The sequence below is a fragment of the Pinus tabuliformis genome, chromosome 6 (genome assembly GCF_031772625.1).
Source record: "Pinus tabuliformis cultivar Carrire ecotype Pingquan chromosome 6, CPIR1, whole genome shotgun sequence".
Classification (NCBI taxonomy): domain Eukaryota; kingdom Viridiplantae; phylum Streptophyta; class Pinopsida; order Pinales; family Pinaceae; genus Pinus; species Pinus tabuliformis.
The window spans coordinates 1,613,313,224-1,613,334,736 of NC_142292.1; the positions used below are offsets into that span (position 1 = coordinate 1,613,313,224).

General features: G+C 38.0%; 1 pseudogene; it reads right to left on the minus strand.

The window, feature by feature from the left end:
* Positions 1–17,777: 17,777 nt before the first annotated feature.
* LOC149265054 (polyadenylate-binding protein RBP45 pseudogene) lies at positions 17,778–18,760 on the minus strand (annotated as a pseudogene).
* Positions 18,761–21,513: the final 2,753 nt, after the last annotated feature.

Sequence of the window (21,513 nt, forward strand, 5' to 3'; positions counted from 1 at the left end):
GTCTCAACTGGAGAGTCTCCTCTCAGCCCATGACACGTGGTGTCTCATCCAAGTTCCTAAGGTGAGTCCCCCATGCCCTACTACTTGAATGGAGAGTGTCAAAGTGAAACAATAAAACTCTTTGCGATTGTAAGAAACACCAGAGGATGATAGGTGGGTATGTCCCAAAGAGTATGATCAAGAGTCTGCCGAAATTCTCAAGAGTAATCTTATGCATGGCCCTCTCTCTGCCTTGGAACTACTGATAACTCTCTCGAGGCCCTGCCTCCACTAAACACGGTGTCCCCAAATGCTCGACAATGTCCTCATCGATCCTAGGTGAGTTGTGTCCAATGGTACACCTACTATCCCTATCCATAAGTCTCCCTTGAGGCAAAGCTCCAAGAGCTTATTGCCCCACATCATGTGTCACTACATACCACCAAGTACCACTGTACTCCATGAAATTCCACTATATGCCACAACATATCCCTTTACACCACTAGATACCCCCGACTATGGCTATACCATCCTGTGCCCTTTTGTGTCCTGCCTATGTCACTGCACCTGTCACTCCCTACACGTCCTCAATGTGATGCAAGTCACTCCTCCTACCCCATAGTGTAAACTTGACATGCTATGGTATACCACGATGTATCTCCATGCTCCTTTGTAGACCACTACTCCTCGCTACATAGCCCTGCACACCACCAGGTGTTATGGCCTAAAATTGGGTATGTATGCATCACGCCACATCCCTCTATATAACACTAAACGCTATGACTTGACTCTATGTAGTCTTGCATACCACTGCCTACTATCATACCACCCTGTAACATATGGTATCCTGCATGTGCCAAAGTGTCCACCACTTTGATAGTGACCCCACCATGACACACGTCTTGTCCCCTCGTCCATCCTAGTAGACCTGAGCACCCTAGCTCCACTCCTACTAGGGGGGATATCTATGTTGTTCCGATCGTCTGTGACACCTGAGTCCTAAACCTCAATGGGAGAACATCATCTCCATACAATATCTGGTCTAATGGCCTACACATTCCACCTCCTTAAACCAGCTCCTGCTAGAGAATGTTAATTATCCTGTGCCCCCATGCGCAATTAACATGCCAAAAAAACCAATGGATTATTCTCACAAACCACCTGGCCACTGGCGTCAACTAGAGCTCCCTTAAGGAATGCATGAACTCAAGCATGGGGTTGACTACCTCATCAATGCGATAGCTAACCTGTGATATCGTATAGGAAGCCCCACCTAGATCCCAATGCCAACCTGGGCCTCTAACACCCTCAATGTCTGAGAGCTCCCACTGAGCTTTAATCCGAACTACGACCATCTCCATGAGTATAGCCCACTCCATCGGGTACCAACTCAGAATCTCTTGCCATCCAACCCCAAGAGAGGGATCACATGCACAAACTCTAGCACATAGAACAAGCCCGACATGGATGTTGCATCTTATGCAACTCTGACCATCTCATCCCACTACCCGGGTCAACACATGAGATATCACTAGGTAGCTCTATCTCTCTCTCTCTCTAATGGGAAACGGTGACCCAACAATGATGCTAACATGGTCATCCCCTTTGGTATGTCTAGACAACTTCGCCTCTCTCAATACAATGTGTAAGAATAGGCTAATAGTGTTGTAGATCTTATCAACGTGCTTCTGAAGTGAACTGTGTTGAAATCCCAACATGTAGTCTCCATGTTGCCCCTCATCATTGGCTAGCCCAAAGGATGGTTGCACATCCTCCTCCATCATGGGCTCGACATGAGCCTTCAACTACTCCCCCCTAGACAATCCAACATGCAAGACATGCTCATCAGTTAGCTATAGGTGACTTTCGTCTGGAAGTTGTGTCATAGATCTAGATGCCTTTGTATCTATTGGCTCCTCATCTACAGTGGGGATGTTTCCTGACACCTCATCAATGGATTTTCCTATGGGTGTATGCTCTACTTTCTTCCCTAAGGTGTCAACTGGTGCTATCAGAGAAGCCTCCAACAATGGTGACTCTTATGCCACACTGGGTATACCAATGTGATCCTCACACTCCCGTGTGTCCTCTACCTCATGTTCAATCTCCTCCTCAGGCCCCTGATGTCTAAGACTAGGTCTCCACCAGCAAAATCATCTCCTTGACTCATCCTCTAACTGTCTCTGGCCTGCCTGCTCCTTTCCAGGAGATCTGGTGCCCTGATTCTATATGCTTTCCCCACATATTGTAAATGGGTGTACTCACACGGCTTATGCACCTCTAGTGTCTATGTTGTAAGGACAAGGATGGATCTGGTCTGACACCTTCCTCAACTAATAAAACCTCTCATCACTCTGATGGATTCCACCCTAGAATCCCTGCATATTGAATCTGCCTTGAGCCATGGGTAGTGTACGGTGTAACTCGTCACAATGCATACATGCCTAAATCTTCCAGGATCTTACTGCTTACCCACAACTGGGCCAAGATCATTCTCTGATACCACTGTAATGTTTCTAAAAATGAATTTAAGTGATAAACCAATTAAACAAACAATGCAACAATTAAAAATTAAAAACATTCAGCAAACACCCATGAAACACTGTAATATTGGAACTATTGAGTCATATATTATGAAATATGAGAGCATGAGTACAATATATAAATGGAGTAGTGCACCTGGGTTTGTCTCAAGGACAATCTAGACCAAACCCAAGTGGTAGAATAGTTGGAAAGATGGTTGTTCAGTTGCTGCTCTACTATGCTCTGCGTTGTCCCAGTAAACTAATGAAATGTTGACTTCTGCCTACTGGAAAGTGCCCAAAAGCTGCCTAGAAAATTCTGCCATTTTAGCCTTTGACTCCTTAGACAAAACCCAGAAAAAAACCAGAAGGAAATTTCTCTGATTTTGACTTTGGATTTTCGGCCTCTTGGGAGCTCCTCTCCGGCTACATCTGCTGACTTTTGGCTTGCTGAAAAGTTCCCAAAAACTACCTAGGATATTCTACTCTTTCAGCCTTAGAATCCTTGGACAAAAACTAGAAAACCCAGAAGGGATTTTCTCTGATTTTGACTTTGAATTTTAGGCTTCTTGGGAGTTGCTTTCCGGCTACTACTGCCAAATTCGATTTGTAGGAAACATTCTACAAATCCACCTAGAAACACCCCTCAAATAATGCTTTCCACTGTAATATCTGATCCCTTGCTTCCCAGATGGTCCTTGGCCCTGATGGCTGCTCCATCAAGCCCCACAAATTTGTTGTTGGAGGTGACTGCGCAGTCTCTCTGCCCAAGAATGTATACTGCTGCATGTACTAGTTGGATGGCTGCAAAAAAAATGATAAAATACCCTCATTCCTCCACCTTCCTTTCTCTCGAAAGCTCCCAGCAAGTGAGGGTCCTCTTGGCTAGCTAAATCAACCTCTGCGTATTTCTCGTTGCCCGGAAAACACACAGTTCCTTTCTCTACATGGTTGGCTGAGCTGTAAATCGTTGCTGGAAACTCTTGCAACCTCTATGGAACAACCTCCCTAGGGCGGTCACAGATGGTTCCTCAAAGTAGAGGTTGAATCTTCCTTGTGGAAGACTCATGGCTAGACAACCGGTAGACTCGCTAAGCAACAGAGCATACAAGAGTGAGTTTGTTTGCCAAATATTCAGAATGAAAACAAAATGAGAGTTGATCTCTCTTTATAACTCCTTGGCCCCCCTTAGCCTCATGTGGGCCCCTCCATCCAACCATTTGATTTTCCCCCTAATCATATCGAATGGATAATTCGAACTCCTATGTGGGTGGCCCCCACATTCCACTTGCAACTAAATAAAGTTGATTTGGCCCCTAAGTCCGAAAGTCAAAAGTGTGGGGCTCTCTTCCTCAGTAAAAAATGTGCAAAATTGTGTAGCAGCACCATGTTACTAATGTGTTTGAGAAGGGATATGACAAAGGATTTGGTCTAGGGTTTGGGTCTTTGAGTCTCATTGTTAAGCAGATTCTATAAGAAGAGAAGAGTTTACCAGGTTTTACCCTTGGAGGAGTTTTTCGATGGCTAAGAGCCTAATTTTTGTGTCCCTAATATTACTATTTCGTTCTTGACATTTTTTGATGAAAATATCTAACCAAAAAACAAAAGAAGATTAAGCAAGTTCACAAGAAAATATTAAGGCTAAAGAAAATAAGATTTAATAGTTTCCACTTTACATTTTCCAACATAAACCCCTTATCATATTGCCACTATATCCCAAGAAATATGTGGAAAACATCCATAGGCATGATGTCACATAACACTTCATTCTTGTAGCTACCAATCTAAAACTCTACATTTCTCTATTCATTTACCAAGATATGTTGTCCTTTCTACAACCAGGACACTCAATAAGGAGTTGGTTGTGCCATTTTTTGCAGTCCTAACTTCTCCATCATCTTTGTAGAGACAAACATGTTAGTGATTCCACTATCTATGATCACTTTACAACATTTTCCCAAAGCTTACTTGTTCCAATCACTATAAGGAAAAAACCTTCTAGGGGAGGTTTTTGCGAAAGGCCCTATAAAAATAGCCCAAAAGTTAGTTTGTAGTGGAGGTGTGTGGGCAGATGTTTTTTGGATGGTGTGTCTACAATCTACAAATGCACCAGTGATTTATTATCCATACAAGCACCAGTGCCACATAGAACATGGTGCATTATGGAAAAATTATTTTTATAAAATAAAAAAGCACAGTGAGCTAAATAACACAACATAACGATGCCTGAACAATCAATAGCACTGGAAAAATGTTACTTTTAAATTTTATTGGTGTTATATACACTCGTAGCATTGATGCATTCATGTAGTAAAACACCCCGATGCATACAAAGAAGGATCACCACTATAGTTTTTAAATTTAAAAAAAATGAAGTGTTATTTTCCAACAATGCACTGGTGAGGTAGATGTACTAAAACACCTGAGGCGTCTTCTAAAGAGCACCTGGAGGTGTCTTTTAATTGTAAAAAAATAGCAGTGCTATAGTCAAACAAAGCACAAGTGCAGTACTTGTATTATAATTCCCCATGGCATCTTAACAAAAGCACCACTATAGATTTTTTAATTTTGAAAAAAAACGTGGTGCTCCTGGATATCTTCTACACTGGTGCGGTTATAGTAACGCATCAAAGGTGGGTTAAAAAAAAAATCCCTATTGATCGTAAATTTAATTTTTACCATCTACAGTGTTGGAGAGCTCTGAAGCTTCAGTGCCACTCTTTCCTCATGCAAGCGCCCTGATGTTGGTGCTTCTCTTGCTCACCATCCTTCCAAACCGTGCTCACTGCCTGACTTTCCAATTTTTTCAAACTATGGTAAAATTTTCTTTCCTCCATTACATGTCAATAATGTCTCCCCGATGACATAATGTCCAAGTAATGTCTATATTTCTCTCTAATTTAATTTTTTACAAATCAAAATTGCAAATTAGCTTAAAATTTCCATTTCTTTTGAAAAAAAATTGTCCCTGCATGGTGTACTCGATTTGTTTAGTTCACACTAATAGAAGTGCACCCTATAAATTTGCAGGGTGCACTGTAGTTTGTTGTGTGAACATAATGCACCGCTATTGTTGCGGTGCATTTCGTAAATGAAAATTCACCTAGAAAGGTAAAAAATGTACATTGGTGCATTATGCCCGGTGTGTTTATATTTTCCAAATGTACCACAAAAATAATATTTAAAAATATAGTTATATATCGGTGCGTTCGATAACTTGAACATTTCGTACATGTGCAAAAAGGTTATACGTGCGCACTGGTGTATAAGTGTGATGCACCGCGATGATAATTTTATATTTTTGAACCAACAATGGTGCGTCATACATATGTGTGCACCAATGCCAGTGTGGTTGTGTTTGACAACGCACCAGACACAATGCATGACTGTGTTTTGGGCGCATCAATGATTTCTTTTTTTTCAATTGAAAGTTATGTTTCCATATTTATAAATATTTTTTTTTCATTTAATGACAAAGTTTGTATTTTATGTATGAGGTTGATGTATTTTATCTATCAATCATGTAGCAAAGTCGCCAACAGAGGGAGCAGCACTAGGAGAAGGAGAAAATGGTAGACCCATACAATATGGTCCGACCATGGGAGGCCAAAGAGAGGTAGAGAAATTTATACCCTCTCCCTATTACTGCAGTGACCTTAATTCTCTTAAGTAATGTAGGAACCCTAAAGTACTATGAGGAGGCTACATCCATGAAGGTGCACTATGTCTTATTGGCACATCTGATCTGCCAATGGAGTGCCCAAGAATAGGGTTTTTTTGTTAGTCATGCAGAATGGTATAGGTCCTTTAAGGAGGACATATAATTTATCACTGGCCTATCCAGGAGAGGGAAGTATTTTCCCCAGTTCCTTGATGTCGCCCATGGGGTTGCAGCTAAGGCTCAACTTTCCTGCACCCACAGATATGTTAGGCCTCATGCAATACGTCCAACAGATTTTTAGGTGCATGGAGGACAATTACAACTTTCTTCTTTTGATGCACAAAAGGTTAGGTGCCTTTCGTTATTACTCATTGCCATTGTACACTCTATTAGTGTTGGAAAATGCATTAGTTTCCCTCTTTTGTATTATGTCGATTCTTTGATTGAGGTGCCACATTGTATTAGATGGTTTGCCATTTTTTTGAAGCAGTTTTGTATGGATTTAGATAGATGTCATGCATTGAGACATGGGAGGACGACCTTCTCTTTCGCTTTAGAAATTTATTATTATTTTTTGAGAGGTTTCTAGAGACAAGGCCTACATTTTACTATCGTCCCTCCTAGGCCAATCACTGAGGTCTGTATGTGCATGTGGGGGCAGATGATGCCAAACAGGGGTCTTCCAGAGTATTCAACTAGGATTTACGGTGAGGAAATGATGCTACTAGCTAGTGAGGATGACCATGTGTTTGTCTCGTTGGAATTTCCATACGTGGGGATTGATTGGATACAGTGTCCCAACATCATCTTCACACCAGCTGAGCCTCCAGATGATAGAGGTAATATTAGTGTTTTCTTTAAATTAATATAGTTTTAGTTTATCATTTTAATTAATTAGAAAAAAAAATATATTCTAGCATGTTATTTAACTTTTTTTATTAAATTGTTTAATGAAATTGTCTAATTATTATTGTGTACTATATATTTTGTAGACATCAACACATTCAATGGGGACATGCCTCCTCCACCACCGCATGGAGGAGATGAGGAGATGGGCGAGGCCCAAGAGGGTGAGGCACATCTTCAGGGGGGCATGGGAGTCTGGGGCCATAGGTATGGTCTGCGATTTTGGATGGATTACTATGACAAATTGGCCAGAGTTTTGGTTGAGGAGGGAGTTCACCCTGCGAGGGCTAAAGATCTCAGCAAAAATTTTATGTTCGTCGATCTCTGCAAGGATTGTCTGTGGAAGATGATTTATCTTATGTGTTATATCGTCGAAGCTAGTAGGGTATTAACAACGGCAAGGGATATAGTGCATGCAGGGGAATATACGTCAAATGAGGATAGTGATCATGATGATGAGGGCAATGATCATGATCATGTGATGAGAGTGCTGATCACGATCATGATGATGAGGGTGGTGATCATGATGGTTATGGTAGTACTACCCCATCGGATCATGTTCATCACTCGCTTGATCATGAGATGCTTGAGCTAGAGGAAGTGCCTTATGTTTCTCCTGACAGAGCAGACCAACCACCTCCTCCTCCACCTCAGATTTTGACAGACGTTGAGGAAGTAGTTGACCATCCATCATCTTCTACTGTAGAACAAGAAGCTAGCACTGCTGTGTTTCATGTATCAGATATTCGATTCAAGTTATTTGACTTCACGTAGTTATTTGACTTATATATATATATATATATATATATATATGGATGGTGCATTTTATATATATATATATATATATATATGGTGCATTTTTTTTGTTCATGTTTATGTACTTAATTTATATGTTGGTGTTGATGTGTATATTGTTAGGTCATGTTAGATATGTTCATTTAATGTGCTTGCAGATATATATGTATGTGATAGCAGTTATTTGACATGAGATGTATATTAATTTGAGGATGTGTGTGGTGATGATGTTAGATTACAATGTTTGTGTTTTTTTAGATGTGATCATGATGATGGTGTGTTGTTAGATTATTAGATTTGTGTGCTATATAATGACGTTTATATGTATTATAAGTGTATATAATTAGACGATGGTAGTGAATTCGAATGTGTATCTTAGATGATGTCTATGTTTGTTAGATGGTTATCATCATAATATTTATTTTTATGAACTAATATTTTATTATAGATTATGTTGGTGAACGTATATCAAACTTTTATATATGAAATTGCATGCAAAACTACTTTAAAAAATGCAAAGATATTTTTATAAATTAAAAAGTTTAGTATGGTTGAAACTATGATTGTAAAATTAAGATAAATATTATTTTATTCATTAGATAGTTCATTGATATTCAATCTAACTTAATTAGTAAAATATTTCAATACTCATAAGAACAAAATAATTAAGGTAAAATAATTTAGTTATGTAACAACACTAGTTAAAATTCCATGTAAATAAAGTTAATAAAGGCAAAATAATAACCATGGTCATGAGACAATTATTCCAAGATGAATTTTGGGAAAGATATCCTAGTGTGGGTGTTAATTTGGTTTATTATGGCTAAGGAAATAGGCAAAGGCAATGGCAAAGGCTTTGGAAAGGCATAAGACATTAATTGGAATTTTATTTATCAAAATAAAGGAAATTAGGAGAAAAGGAAGGTGAAAGGTCAGAGATTGTATGTGAGGAGGAAAATGAAAGAAAATAATGGAAAATGAGAAAATAGAGGTATCAATGATAAAAAGGCTTTTAAGGATCAGTTCACAACTTCTGTCAGTTTAACCTTTTGTCCATTTAGTTCTGGAGCTCTCTCTCTATTCTCTCTCTCTCACACTCTTGGACACTTCGAGTTTTCTTGGATCACTTTAGCGTTGAATCAAGGAAATAAAAGAAGGAAAAGGGAAGCAAAGATCAAGCAAGGAAGAGAAGGATCAAGCACCAATAGTGGGATTAGTTCCAGGTATCAATTTACATGTATGATTTCCTTGTTAGTTTTAGCATGCATGGCTATGCATATGTGTTCTTGGTTCTCTTGATGTCATGGGTATGGGTTTTTATAGGTGTGACAATGTTTTCTTCCTTGCCTTTCCATTTCTAGATAGTCATGGCGTGATGGGTTCTATTTTATTTTGGTTATGCTGGATTGCTGAATGGTTTCGAAACTAAGTGAGGTGGTCTCTGAAAGAAAGAACACAAGGCCTAGGAATCCATGGACCGAAGAATGTGGGATTGTGGACAAGAAAATTTTGGTGCGCCTTGGTGGGCCTAGCAATCCTCTACCAGTGAATGGTGGGATATACGGTAAATCCTAGGGGTGTGTGCCCTCGATCAAGCCTAGGAATCCTTGACCATTGAATGGCAGGGTATATGGTAAATCCTAGAGGGTGGAGTGTTGATTAGGCTTAGGAGTCCTCAACCATTGTATGGTAGGATACACGGTAAATCCTAGAGACTAAGAGGCAGAAAAATTCCTCACAGTGTAGGTGGAGAGATCCATAGGAATCCATGCTTATTTTGGGTCTAGTGATATGGTGGCGATTGTGGTAAAGCCTAGGGAAACCTAGATTGGTTTTGTTGTGAGCCCCATATTCATGCTTGGAATATGGCATGAGAGTGATTGGCTGAAAGAAATATTTGGTTCAACTAATTTATGGTCAATTGGTATGTGAAAGTCCCAAACCAGGATGGCTTATGCATTCATTAATAAGAGTTCCTTCTCCTTGGTATTTTATGTGTAAATTCATTGGCTCATATTTGATTTCATAGCTATTATATCATTGTTATTTATGTTGGTTATATGTTGGTTATGAGTATATTTTATGATAGTCTTGATGTATGGCTCTCATCATGTTTTGATTTGCAAAAGAATGAAAAATGAGTATATGACCTATAGATGATAATGAAACCATTGTAATAAGGCATCAATGCTTCTTTACGAATATCAGATAAGTATGATACCCTTGTGCTCAGATCTATTGTTATGAAATATAGATTACATATTTGTGACATGTTTGACGAAATGTCTGGCATGGCTAGTAGGGGTCCAGTCAAGTCATTGATCAAATGTTTGCATTGGTAACCATGTTTTGATGTTATTTATCATTTCTAAAGGTTTCATGAAGTTATGGGAAGTGGCCTGAGACCTATCCCTCAAAAAGTGGCTCAGAATCCGGGGTTGCTGGCTCATAAATAGCTAAAAAAGTACCCAGTCATTGGCATACCTTGGTGTGCGAGCTACTAGAAGGACTCAGTCACATGCATGGCTTGTCATGGGAGAAACTGAAGGTCCTAATCAGTAAAATTCCAAGTTTCCTACACACATACGTATTGTGTTGTACACCGGATGTAGGAGTATGTATTGTATTTTGTTGTACACTGGGTGTAGGTGTATGTGTTGTGATGTATACCATGTGCAGGTGTATGTATTGTGTGGTATCGTACGTTGTGTGTGGATGTAGTTGTTTTGATGTACATTATGTATGTATACGTGATTGAAGAAAAGAAAAAAGCACTAAGTGCCTTCTGGGTGTGGCAACCAATTTGGTGTGTGTATAAAAGGACAAAGGACAAAGGTAAAAGAAAAAGATCGATTAAAGGATAAGTATCAGTATTTTATTTTAGTTTTATTATGCATGTGATCTATGATTCTAATTTATGATGGTTATAGGTGATATATGATTTTGGTTTATGATGATTGCATGTGATTCATGATTTTGATTATGATGGTTGATTTTTGAGCTAACCAGATATGATATATTTATACATGATGATTTGGTCAAGAGTTGCTATGACTTGTTGCAACAGGAAGTAGACAAAATTACCGATTTACTTATTGATGGGCCACTGATGAGGTATGGTGTGAATTTATTTCAATTCATTTTGAGTCTAATGAAAATTATGTGCTTGGTACAAGAAAGCATGGAAAATGTTTGGTTGGGTGGTTGAAACACATTGTAATAATTAGCAATGCCAGTGAAAGGAATCAGAACATGCAACAATATGTTGGTAAAGCACTTGAGGAGCAGGGCCATTGTGAGACACTTTTACCCAATAGTTTCCATTGGTTTCCATAATTGTGCTATGAGTGGTGTGATGGTTTTGAGGCAGGTATATGTCTTGTTTTTTGGACCTTATGGTGTGAGGAAACCTTGAGAAGGAAGGGGTCACCCAAGGGACTATGTAGCAGAGAGGGGTATGCCTATGGAACTTGGAAGGTGTGTGACTGCATGGAAGGGGTGACCATATTTCCTAAGGGATTGAGTAGTAGAGAAGGGAAGGTTAGGGATGCATTTCTTTTTGTCATTAGCATTTCCAGATGGAATTAGAAACACATTGTGAGTGTACCCTGGAACAATGAGCCAGTAATTATTCATTGTGAGAACAAGTGGTGCAGGATTGTGGTACTAGACATTGGATGCAACTTTGACTTTGGCAGTGGATTTTGGACTTCCTGGGAAGGACGTGAATCATAGTACTACTTTTGAGGGTGGAGGTGTGAGCCTCTGGATTCTCTTATTGCGTATACATGCATCATATAATTTTATTTGCTGGTTGAGAAAATGTGCATATGTATATATGTGTATGTTATTGTAAATACGGTATCAAGCTCGATTTATAAATCTCCATAGACAATATGATTATTTGTTGGTTGAAGCAAATGTGTATGAGTGTATGTGTGGTTATTATTGTAAATATCGTAATGAGTTGTGTTATAAATCTCCAGTGAATGGTATGATTGTCATATCTTCAACAATCGTCATTGTAAATACTATAACAAGCGATGTGATAAATCTCCATGGGTAGTATGATCGGTTGTTATCAATCTTGTTGGTTGTAGGTGTCAATGAACACCGAGGACGGTGTTCCCCCAAGGGTGAGTGTTCTGTAATAGCCCCGATTAAAAATTCATTTAAAAAAATATAAGACCAAGCTCATGGGATGTGTATTCATAGCTGAAGAGTGGGAAAAAAACATCCTAGTCGATGTTTATTTGGATTATTATGGATAATGAAATTGGCAAAGGCGAAGGAATTTGAAAAGGCATGAGGCATTAATTGGAATTTTATTTATGAAAATAATGGAAAATAGGAGAAAAGGAAGGTGAAAGGTCACAGGTTGCATGTGAGGAGGAAATTGAAGGAAAATAATGGAAAATGAAGAAATTAAAGGCCTCAATGATAAAAAGACTTCTGAGGATTAGTTCATGGCTTTTTGTGAGTGTTAGCTTTTTATCAGTTCAGTTTTGGAGCTCTCATTTTCTACTCTCTCTCTCATACTCTTGCACACTTAAAGTTTTCTTGGAGCACTCTTGGAGGAGTGTGGCATACTTGTAGTTTTTGAGCAAGAAGGAAAAGGAAGAGAAAGAAATTGCAAGAGGACATCAGGATCAGAAGCTATAGTGGGTTTTTCTTGCAGGTACCAAGTTGCATGTATGACTTTCTTAATAGTTTCGGCATGCATGGCAAATGCATGTGGTTTCTTGGTTATGATCTGTCATTGGCATGGAGGATTTCATGGATTGAAGGTGGATTTCCCTAGCCTTTCCATTTCCTATATACCCATTGTGTTGTGGGTGTCTTTCCTTTTGTTTTCTGGTTGGTTCTCATGTTCCTTTGGTTATGGGTTGAGTTACTAGTTCCTAGAAACCTTGGTTGGAAAAATGCTCTGGAAACCCTGTAACAGCTTGGGTTGAGTTACTAGTCTTGGAAGCCTTGGTTGGAAAAATGTTTTGGAAGCCCTTGATGGGTTGAGTTACTAGTCTTAGAAGCCCTAGTTATATAAACACTCTAGAAACCTAGCAGCAGTTGTGGGTTGAGTTACTAGTCTTGGAAGCCCTCGGTGGAACAAACGCTCTAGAGCCCTGGACAACTTGGGTAGAGACCAATCTGGTTATTATTAGTAATGTCTGACCATGAGGTGGAATCACTAGTTGACGATTGAGGTGGTTTGACCTTTGGAAGCCTTGGTTTGGTTTATTGGATTTGTTACATGAGATCTCGCATTCATGCTTGGATTATGGCATGAGTGTGATTAGCTGAAAGAAAGATTTGGTTCAACGAATCTATGGTTGCGTGGTACGTGGAAGTACCAAACCTCATTTCATTTTTCATACGTTAATAAGTTTTTCTTTCCTCTTTTATTTGACGGGTAAATATACTTGTTTATATATGGTTTTTATGGTTGTTATATCCTTGTTATTTATGTTGGTTATATGCTGGTTATGAGCATGTTTTATAACAAACTTGATGTATGGATCCCTTCATGTTTTGATTTTCAAATGAATGAATAATGAATATATGACCTAATAGATGATAATGAAGCTATTGTGATAAGACAACAATGCTTCCTTATAAATCCCAGATAAGTATGAGACCCCTATGCTCAGATTTGTTGATATGACCTGTAGAATGCATATTTGTGACATGTTTGACGAAATGCCTATCATGGCTAGTAGGGTTCAGATCAAATCTTTGTTTAATTATTTGAATTAGTAGCATTGTTTCGATGTTATTTTTTATTTATAGAGGTTTCATGAAGTTTTGGGCAGTGGCCTGAGACCTAGCCCTGAAAAAGTGATCAAAATTTGAGGTTGCAGGCTCAAAACTAGTTTAAAAAGTCCCCAATAGCTGACATGCCCTTGTTGTGGGAGTGAATGAAGGGTCTTAGTCGCATGCATGCCCATGTTATGAGAACGATTTAGGCTCTAGGTCAGTAAAATATTAAGTTACCTCAGGTGTTGGCCACCTGGAAGGGTTGGTTGACTCTTGAAGGTTTTGTAACATGTGTAGAAGGTCCGATTGGTTGTATTTTGTTGGTTCCACTTTCTAAACTATACATGGGGAGTTGAATCAGATCATAGTAGCCTCTCATCACATGTTTACCCCAACAGACTTGTTATGTGTGTAAATGTGTGAGGAGGGTGGTTACAAGGTCCCTGCAGGTGTGGAAGTGCTAATAGCTACAATTAAATTTTTCCAGCTCTCTGAAATAGAAGACATTAACAAAATAACTCTAATTTCATAGTCTAGAATGATTTTAATAAAGACAAGCTAACTAGTAATAATATTGAATTCATTCAAGTGCTCAACAACAGAAGCACCCTCCTTCATCTTCAGATTATAAATCTTCTTCACCAAGAACCTTCTCATATATATCATGGAGCTTATTCCATAATCCTTTTGTCGTCTTTTCTCATCACACATTGAAATACACATTCTTTGCTAGATACTAGCAGATTGCTGCAATCGTCTTGCTATCTAGCTTATGTCGTTCTTCATCCGTCATTGATGAAGGTTTCTTTGCCATAACTTCAATCGACAAATACTAATATTTTAAAATTAGGATATCCTCCATCTGTGATTTCCATAGAGAAAAATTAGTCTTGCTCAACTTCTTCATGTGAGTTAATGTTGTTGACTCCATTCTCAATAAAATTCAAGCCTAAAAATACCCCACTTATAAAATAAGAATTTAATTATTACACCCTTCTAAAATAAAAAAATCCATCTCCTTTAAAAAAAGTTATCATATAACAAAAAAATCACTTCTTAATCTTAATTAATTAATTAATCAAAATACACGACTTCCAACCCATTCTCAAATTTAAGAGATAAAACCATTATATAATGGTTGCCAACTTAATCAAGTTATTTAGATGGACATCATTCTCAAATCTAAGAGATAATGTATTTATATAATCGTTACCAACATAACTTATTTAAATCAATGGCTACCCTCATCAAGTCATTATAAACATTGCCTTTCATAATCGATGTCATCTTGACTTTTTTTTTTGAATAGCTATATTCATAAAGATTTGTTAGCGACAACCATGCTAATAGACACAATGCCATACAATTCCACTAGTCATCACCTCTGCCTTGCATAGGTCTCCAACTGATAGCAAAAATTTGCCCGGGAAGGGATCGTTAGTATAGTGCTAAGCCTCAATGTCTTGACATTGAGACAGAGGCATGCACAGGGTGTCAAAAGAGGCCACAAGGACTAGAGGTTGTAGGGCATGGAAAGAAGTTGTCAAATAACAAGGGATTAGAGAGAGTCCTCACTATGCTCTAAACCGTCGAGACATGTCGAAGGATAAACAATTGGTTTTGATAGCATGACAAAGCATGAGAAATCAACGAGAACTCAATCTATGAGATGAATTGACATTGTTCGAGATCAAACAAAACTCATTGTATATGAGAGGTACCATATATTCCAAGACATCAATTGAAACTAGAAATCAATGAGAAATCAACCTTAGTGAGGCACTGGCTCTGATACCAATTGACGGATTCATAGGAGCACAAAGAAAAGCAAAATCTTGAAACTAGAAATCAGTGAGAAATCAACCTTGGTGAGGAACTGGCTCTGATACCAGTTGATGGGATTCAGAGGAGCACAAAGAAAAGCAAAATCCTTGGCATTAAGAGCATAGTTACCAAGTTCGAATTTGAATTCGAATAATTCGATACGATACAATAAAAATTCGAATAAAAAATTTTCAATTCGGAAAAAATTGGATAGTAGACATCTTAAATATTTAGAAATATATAATTTTCTTTTTGTAATAGTAACCACTTTTACTCATTTTCTTCATATTAATTTTAAAATTATATAGACAATTTTAAAATTACAATTCATCAAACAAAACTTTCACTTTTCCCTCGAAAATTTATGTTATTTTCAAAACTCAAAACTTTAATCTAAAATTCATCCCTAATAATAAATCTGTGTAAATTCAATTTTTAATTAATACATATCTAAACATTAAATATTACAAACTTTTGTAAAATTTCTGCTCAATGTAAACATATTTAAAAATTCAATTAAACATAAAATTAATTCAAATTCTAACTTTCATTTTTCCCACCAAAATTTATCTTATTTTCAAAACTCAAAACTTTAATCTAAAATTCATCCCTAATTTTAAAATCTTTATAAATTCAATTTTTAATTAATACATATTTAAATATTAAATATCAAAAACTTATATAAATTTTCAACTCATTATAAACATATTTAAAAATTCAATTAAACATAGAATTATCGCTAAATTTACAGTTCAATTTTTTTTTAAATTCAATTAAACATAGAATTATCGCTAAGTTTACAGTTCAAATTTTTCATAACTGAGTTCACCGTTCAAATCTTTTTCAATCCGAAAAAGAAACAACGAAATTGAAAAACAAAAAAAAACAATTAAATTGACAAACAAAACCCGGGAATTTCAAATTCTTTCACGTGAAAAGCAAAGACTAGGAATTTCAAATTCTTTCTGCACGTGAAAAAGAAACAATGAAATTGTGAAACAAAACGTAGAAATTTTCCCACCAAATTATAGTTCTGATCCCACCCTCCGCCATTTATTTCGGGTTTAGAGAACATGGCACTATGATTCACATAGACATGTGGATATCCGTTAAACTCTGAACCTCATTGAGTTTAACCATTGAAAACAAATATATATGATTCAAGTGGTAGGACCATGACAGATAAGCGTTTCAAATGGTTATAAATGAAACATAACGACAAATGTCAACTCTTCTTATCCTTAATTCCTATCGCACAATATCATATTCAACCATGAATTCCACGCTTTCCAAAATTAACAATATTAAGGTGGTGTGACAGGGAAGGCCACTCCCAACCACTCTACCACTCATTTTCCTCACCTCAAATTTTATATGAAAAAAACTAAGTATACCATTCATTTTCTCCACCTCAAATCTTATATGAAAAAAACTAGGGGAGGGTCACCATTCCCTGTGCGCTCTCCCCACCACATCATAAAACCACATGTTAATCAACATGGATCTGGTACGACACTTGTCCACCGTGGAGCTCCACGCGCTGGGCATCGTGTCATCACATAAAACTTTGTGTCCACGCCATTTCTTCCGTTTGTTTGGGGTCATTGCTGCGATGTTCCATTTTCCCTTTGTCTTTCTGCTCGGGGCCGGTTGTTGGTCGAAGCACCCCGCCGAAGATGGCGCGGGACGGCCCCAGAACCTACGCGCTTCGTCTGGTATGCAGGTGCTGTTGCAAGCGTTTGTTCGAGGTTTAGGGTTTGTGGACCTGCGCGCTTCGTCTGGTATGCAGGTGCTGATGCAAATGTTTGTTCGAGGTTTAGGGTTTGTGGTTGGAACATCGCTTCTGCTTTTCTTGTGGTTTTCCACCTGGATTTCTTGGTCGTTCTAGACTGCCGGTTGTTTAGGGTTTCTCTGGTGGTGGTCTTATTCGCAGTTTTTGTTGTTTGGGGAGGAGCCTGTTGCAGTTTTACCGAGCTCGAGGTAATTGTTTAATTTGCTATTTTGTGCAGGTTTTTTTGTTGGTTTTCTGTTGTCTAATGGCTTTTTCTTCTCGTTGCAGGTGTGGAAAAGGTCATTGCAGGTGTGGAGGTGGTCTAGCGAGCTCCGGGGAGGGTCGGCGACTGTCACCGGTAGGATTCTAATCCTACCAGCAATTTCTCTGTGTTTTTCAACACAAACAACTTTGTTTGGATATTTTGTAAACTTTCTATAGCAGGGTTTAGGGTTTTTGTGGATAAGGGTTTAGGGTTTTTGTGGATATTTTGATGTTGTTTGTGGCTTTCAATGATGGTATTTGTGAATTTGTGAATTTTTGTTGTTTTTGCTGTTTTCGTAGTCTATTTTGTTATGGCAGGACCTATTCACATAGGCCTAGAGGAACAGAGCATTCCATTCATCTCTGTTATAGCCTGAACCTGCTCATTCCCATCCCCAAATGTTACAAACCCATATCCTTTTGAACGGCCTGTAATGTTATCAGTAATAACCTTTGCCCCTTTTACAGATTGGTATACAGCTCTGAAGGTCTCTTGTAGCAACTCGTCTGTGTCACCAGATGCCAAATCTCCCACGAATATAGTAAAATCTTTCGAACGCTTTTCTGTACCGCTATTCGTTGCCCAATTTAACCTGTAAAATTTTTCGGCCCTGGGCATCTGTATGCCATTGTAATTTTGGAGAGCCATCTGGGCCGTTGACTGGCTCGCAAACTCCAAGAAGCCATAACCCTCTGATTGCCCAGTCTGCTTATTGCGAATAATCTTAATGGAATGAAGGTCCTGGGCAGAAGCTAAACATCGGTGCAGATAATTCTCATCCATCCAATGCTGCAAACTGCCGATCTAGAGGGTCCTGATCTCCCCGGCGGAGCTCTCTTGTTGCGGGGATTGCTGCACCATAACCTGAGGTTGGGGTCGGGGTTGGGGCTGGGGTGGCTGGGGCCAAAACCCAATTTTGGAGGCAGGGGCATCATCATCAACTGTTCTTGATGTTGCTTCTGTTGGGAATCGATCGCAGGGGCTGCCGTGGGGTCTTGCTACATCATTCTGAAATCTTTACAAGAATCCGAGAAAAGAAATCCCAAATACAGTAACACGCGCTCCAGTAAATCAATGTTAGTGCGATGGGTATGACAAAATTATATTAAGGCTGGGGAAATTTTGAACCAGAACCTGCCCCGAGCAGAAAGACAAAGGGAAAATGGAACATCGCAGCAATGACCCCAAACAAATGGAGGAAACCCTCTTGATATGTCCGATAGATTCCTTGTGTTTGCTGTTATTTTCGTCATCCCGTGCCATCCTCGGCCGTCCCATGCCATCCTCGGTGGAGGGCTTCGCCCAACAACCATCCAGGCTAGCAATTCCCTCTCTTCTTGGCCAGCAATTCCACTCTCCTATTGGCATCAAGGACAGAGCACAAGCTCTGTCTATCAACAGATAAAATGTGTTCAGGTTCTCTGATGTTAACAAGCCTTCAGAATTGTCTCTGTATATAACATTTATCTTTGTTTGTTTGTCCCCTTCTCTATTAGTTTACAGGAAAATTTTGTTCACGATGATGGGCTACCATAGCTGGGCTTCATGCCTTGGCTATCTTGATCTATAGTTCTATATATACATGATTAAATGATACGAGTTTTAGTTAACTGTTGCAGTTTGTAGCCACAGCAATTGAAATTTTTGTGTCCTGTTTATTTTTGGGGATGAGAAGATGATTAAATGATGTCAGTTTTACTTGACTGTTGCAGTTTGTAGCCACCTCAATTGAAATTTTTGTGTCCTGTTTTTTTGGGGGTTTGAGAAGATGATTAAATGATGTCAGTTTTACTCAACTGTTGTAGTTTGTAGCCACCTCAATTGAAATTTTTGTGTCCTATTTTTTGTGGGGTCGAGAAGAGATTTGGGTTTAGGTATGGTTATTGGTCAAAAATGCATAGGAGGATGATTAAACTTCATTTGCTTAAGGATTTAGGTTTTTCTCATATTTACAGCAATTATATTGGATGTGACTCTCTAGTCATATGGTGGTGAAGATCTAGACATGGGGTGTGTTGCTATATTAGTGATCTATGTTTGGACCTAGAACCTGAATTTGAATTTGAAGGTTTTCATATTAGTGATCTAAGACCTGGAACCTGAATTTGAATTCGAAGGTTTTCATATGGAAAAAAATATAGAGATGGGATGTTGTTATTTTAGTAATCTATGTTTGGACATGGAACTAGGATTTTGAATATCTAAATTTAAATTTGAAGGTTTTTTCCTACTTTACTTAATAATTAGTGCTCTTAAAAACTTATTATGAGATAAGACTGTCTGGTCATTTGATTTTTGTATTTAGCCTTTTTCCTAAACCTTTGGCCATTATCTCTTATCTATTGTTCATATCCAGTGTTGCCACTTCTGCAATGTTTATTTCATTTATTGGTCTGTAATAGTATTCTGAATTAGAAGATTGGTTTTCTTGTTCATCGAACAACAACAAATCATTCTGTAGCTTTGCTGGCATATTCCTCTTGTTAATGAGAAATTTTCTTCTTCCCAGGCAATTTTTGGTCAATTTACAATTATTTAATTGTTGGTTTTGTCTCTTGCATAGCCGATCTATGCCTGCTCGCAACTTTGAATCTACCCTATCGAATCTAAAAAATGACTGAAATAATAATCCTAACGCCCTCAGAATCCTATAATACAAATTTCATTATTTTTTTCCTTTTTATAAATAGATGTCAACTATATTTTAAAGATAAAGATAATTCTAGGCCAGCAATTCCCTCTCCTCTTGGCATCAAGGACAGAGCACAGGCTCTCTCTGTCAATAGCTAAAATGTGTTCAGGTTCTCTGATGTTAACAAGCCTTCAGAATTGTCTTTGTATATAACATTTCTGTTTTTTTGTTTGTCCCCTTCTCTATTAGTTTACAGGAAAATTTTGTTCACGATGATGGGTTGCCATAGCTGGGCTTCATGCCCTGGCTATCTTGATGTACAGTTCTATATATACATGATTAAATGATACGAGTTTTACTTAACTGTTGCAATTTGTAGCCACCGCAATTGAAATTTTGTGTCCTGTTTATTTTTGGGGATGAGAAGATGATTAAATGATGCCAGTTTTACTCAACTGTTGCAGTTTGTAGCCACCTCAATTGAAATTTTTGTGTCATGTTTTTTGTGGGGTTGAGAAGAGATTTGGTTTAGGTATGGTTATTGGTCAGAAATGCATAGGAGGATGATTAAACTTCATTTACTTAAGGATTTAGATTATTCTCATATTTACAGAAATTATTAAGATGGGGTGTTGTTATTTTAGTGATCTATGTTTGGACATGGAACTAGGATTTTGAATATCTGAATTTAAATTTGAAGGTTTTTTCCTACTCTACTTAATAATGAGTCCTCTCAAAAACTTATTATGAGATAAGACTGTCTGGTCATGTGATTTCTGTATTTAGCCTTTTTCATATGCAACTTGATAATGAGTGCTCTCAATTTCTCAAGTGTCCCCTCAATGAATAAAATTATCAGTGGCTTTTTGACATTTAATAAAACTTATTATGAGGTAGATTGCCTCCTCATTTGAAACTGTTTAGTCATTTGGATTTTGTATTTAGCCATTTTCCTAAGCTTATGGCCATTATCTCTTGTCCAAAGTGGAATGGAATGTTATTATTGAATTCCCAAACATCGCAACAATGACCCCAAACAAACGGAGGAAATGGCGCGGACACAGAATTTTATGTGATGACATGATGCCCAACACGTGGACCTCCACAGTGGATAGGTGTCATACCGGATCCATGCGCTTTGACACACAGAATAACTTATAGAAATAGTTTTATCATAATTAAAATTTTACAGAAATACATATTCCATTGAAAATTTCTTTTCAACACAGAGTTAGGTTGCCACAAGAAATCACGACTAGGTTGTAAGCCAAAATGTTTCTATGACAAGAAAAAGATACAATCTAGTGTTGTAAGCCAAAATGTTTTTGTGACAAGAAAAAGATACAATCTAGTATTGTAAGCCAAAATGTTTCTGTGCCAAGAAAAAGATACAATCCATCCAAA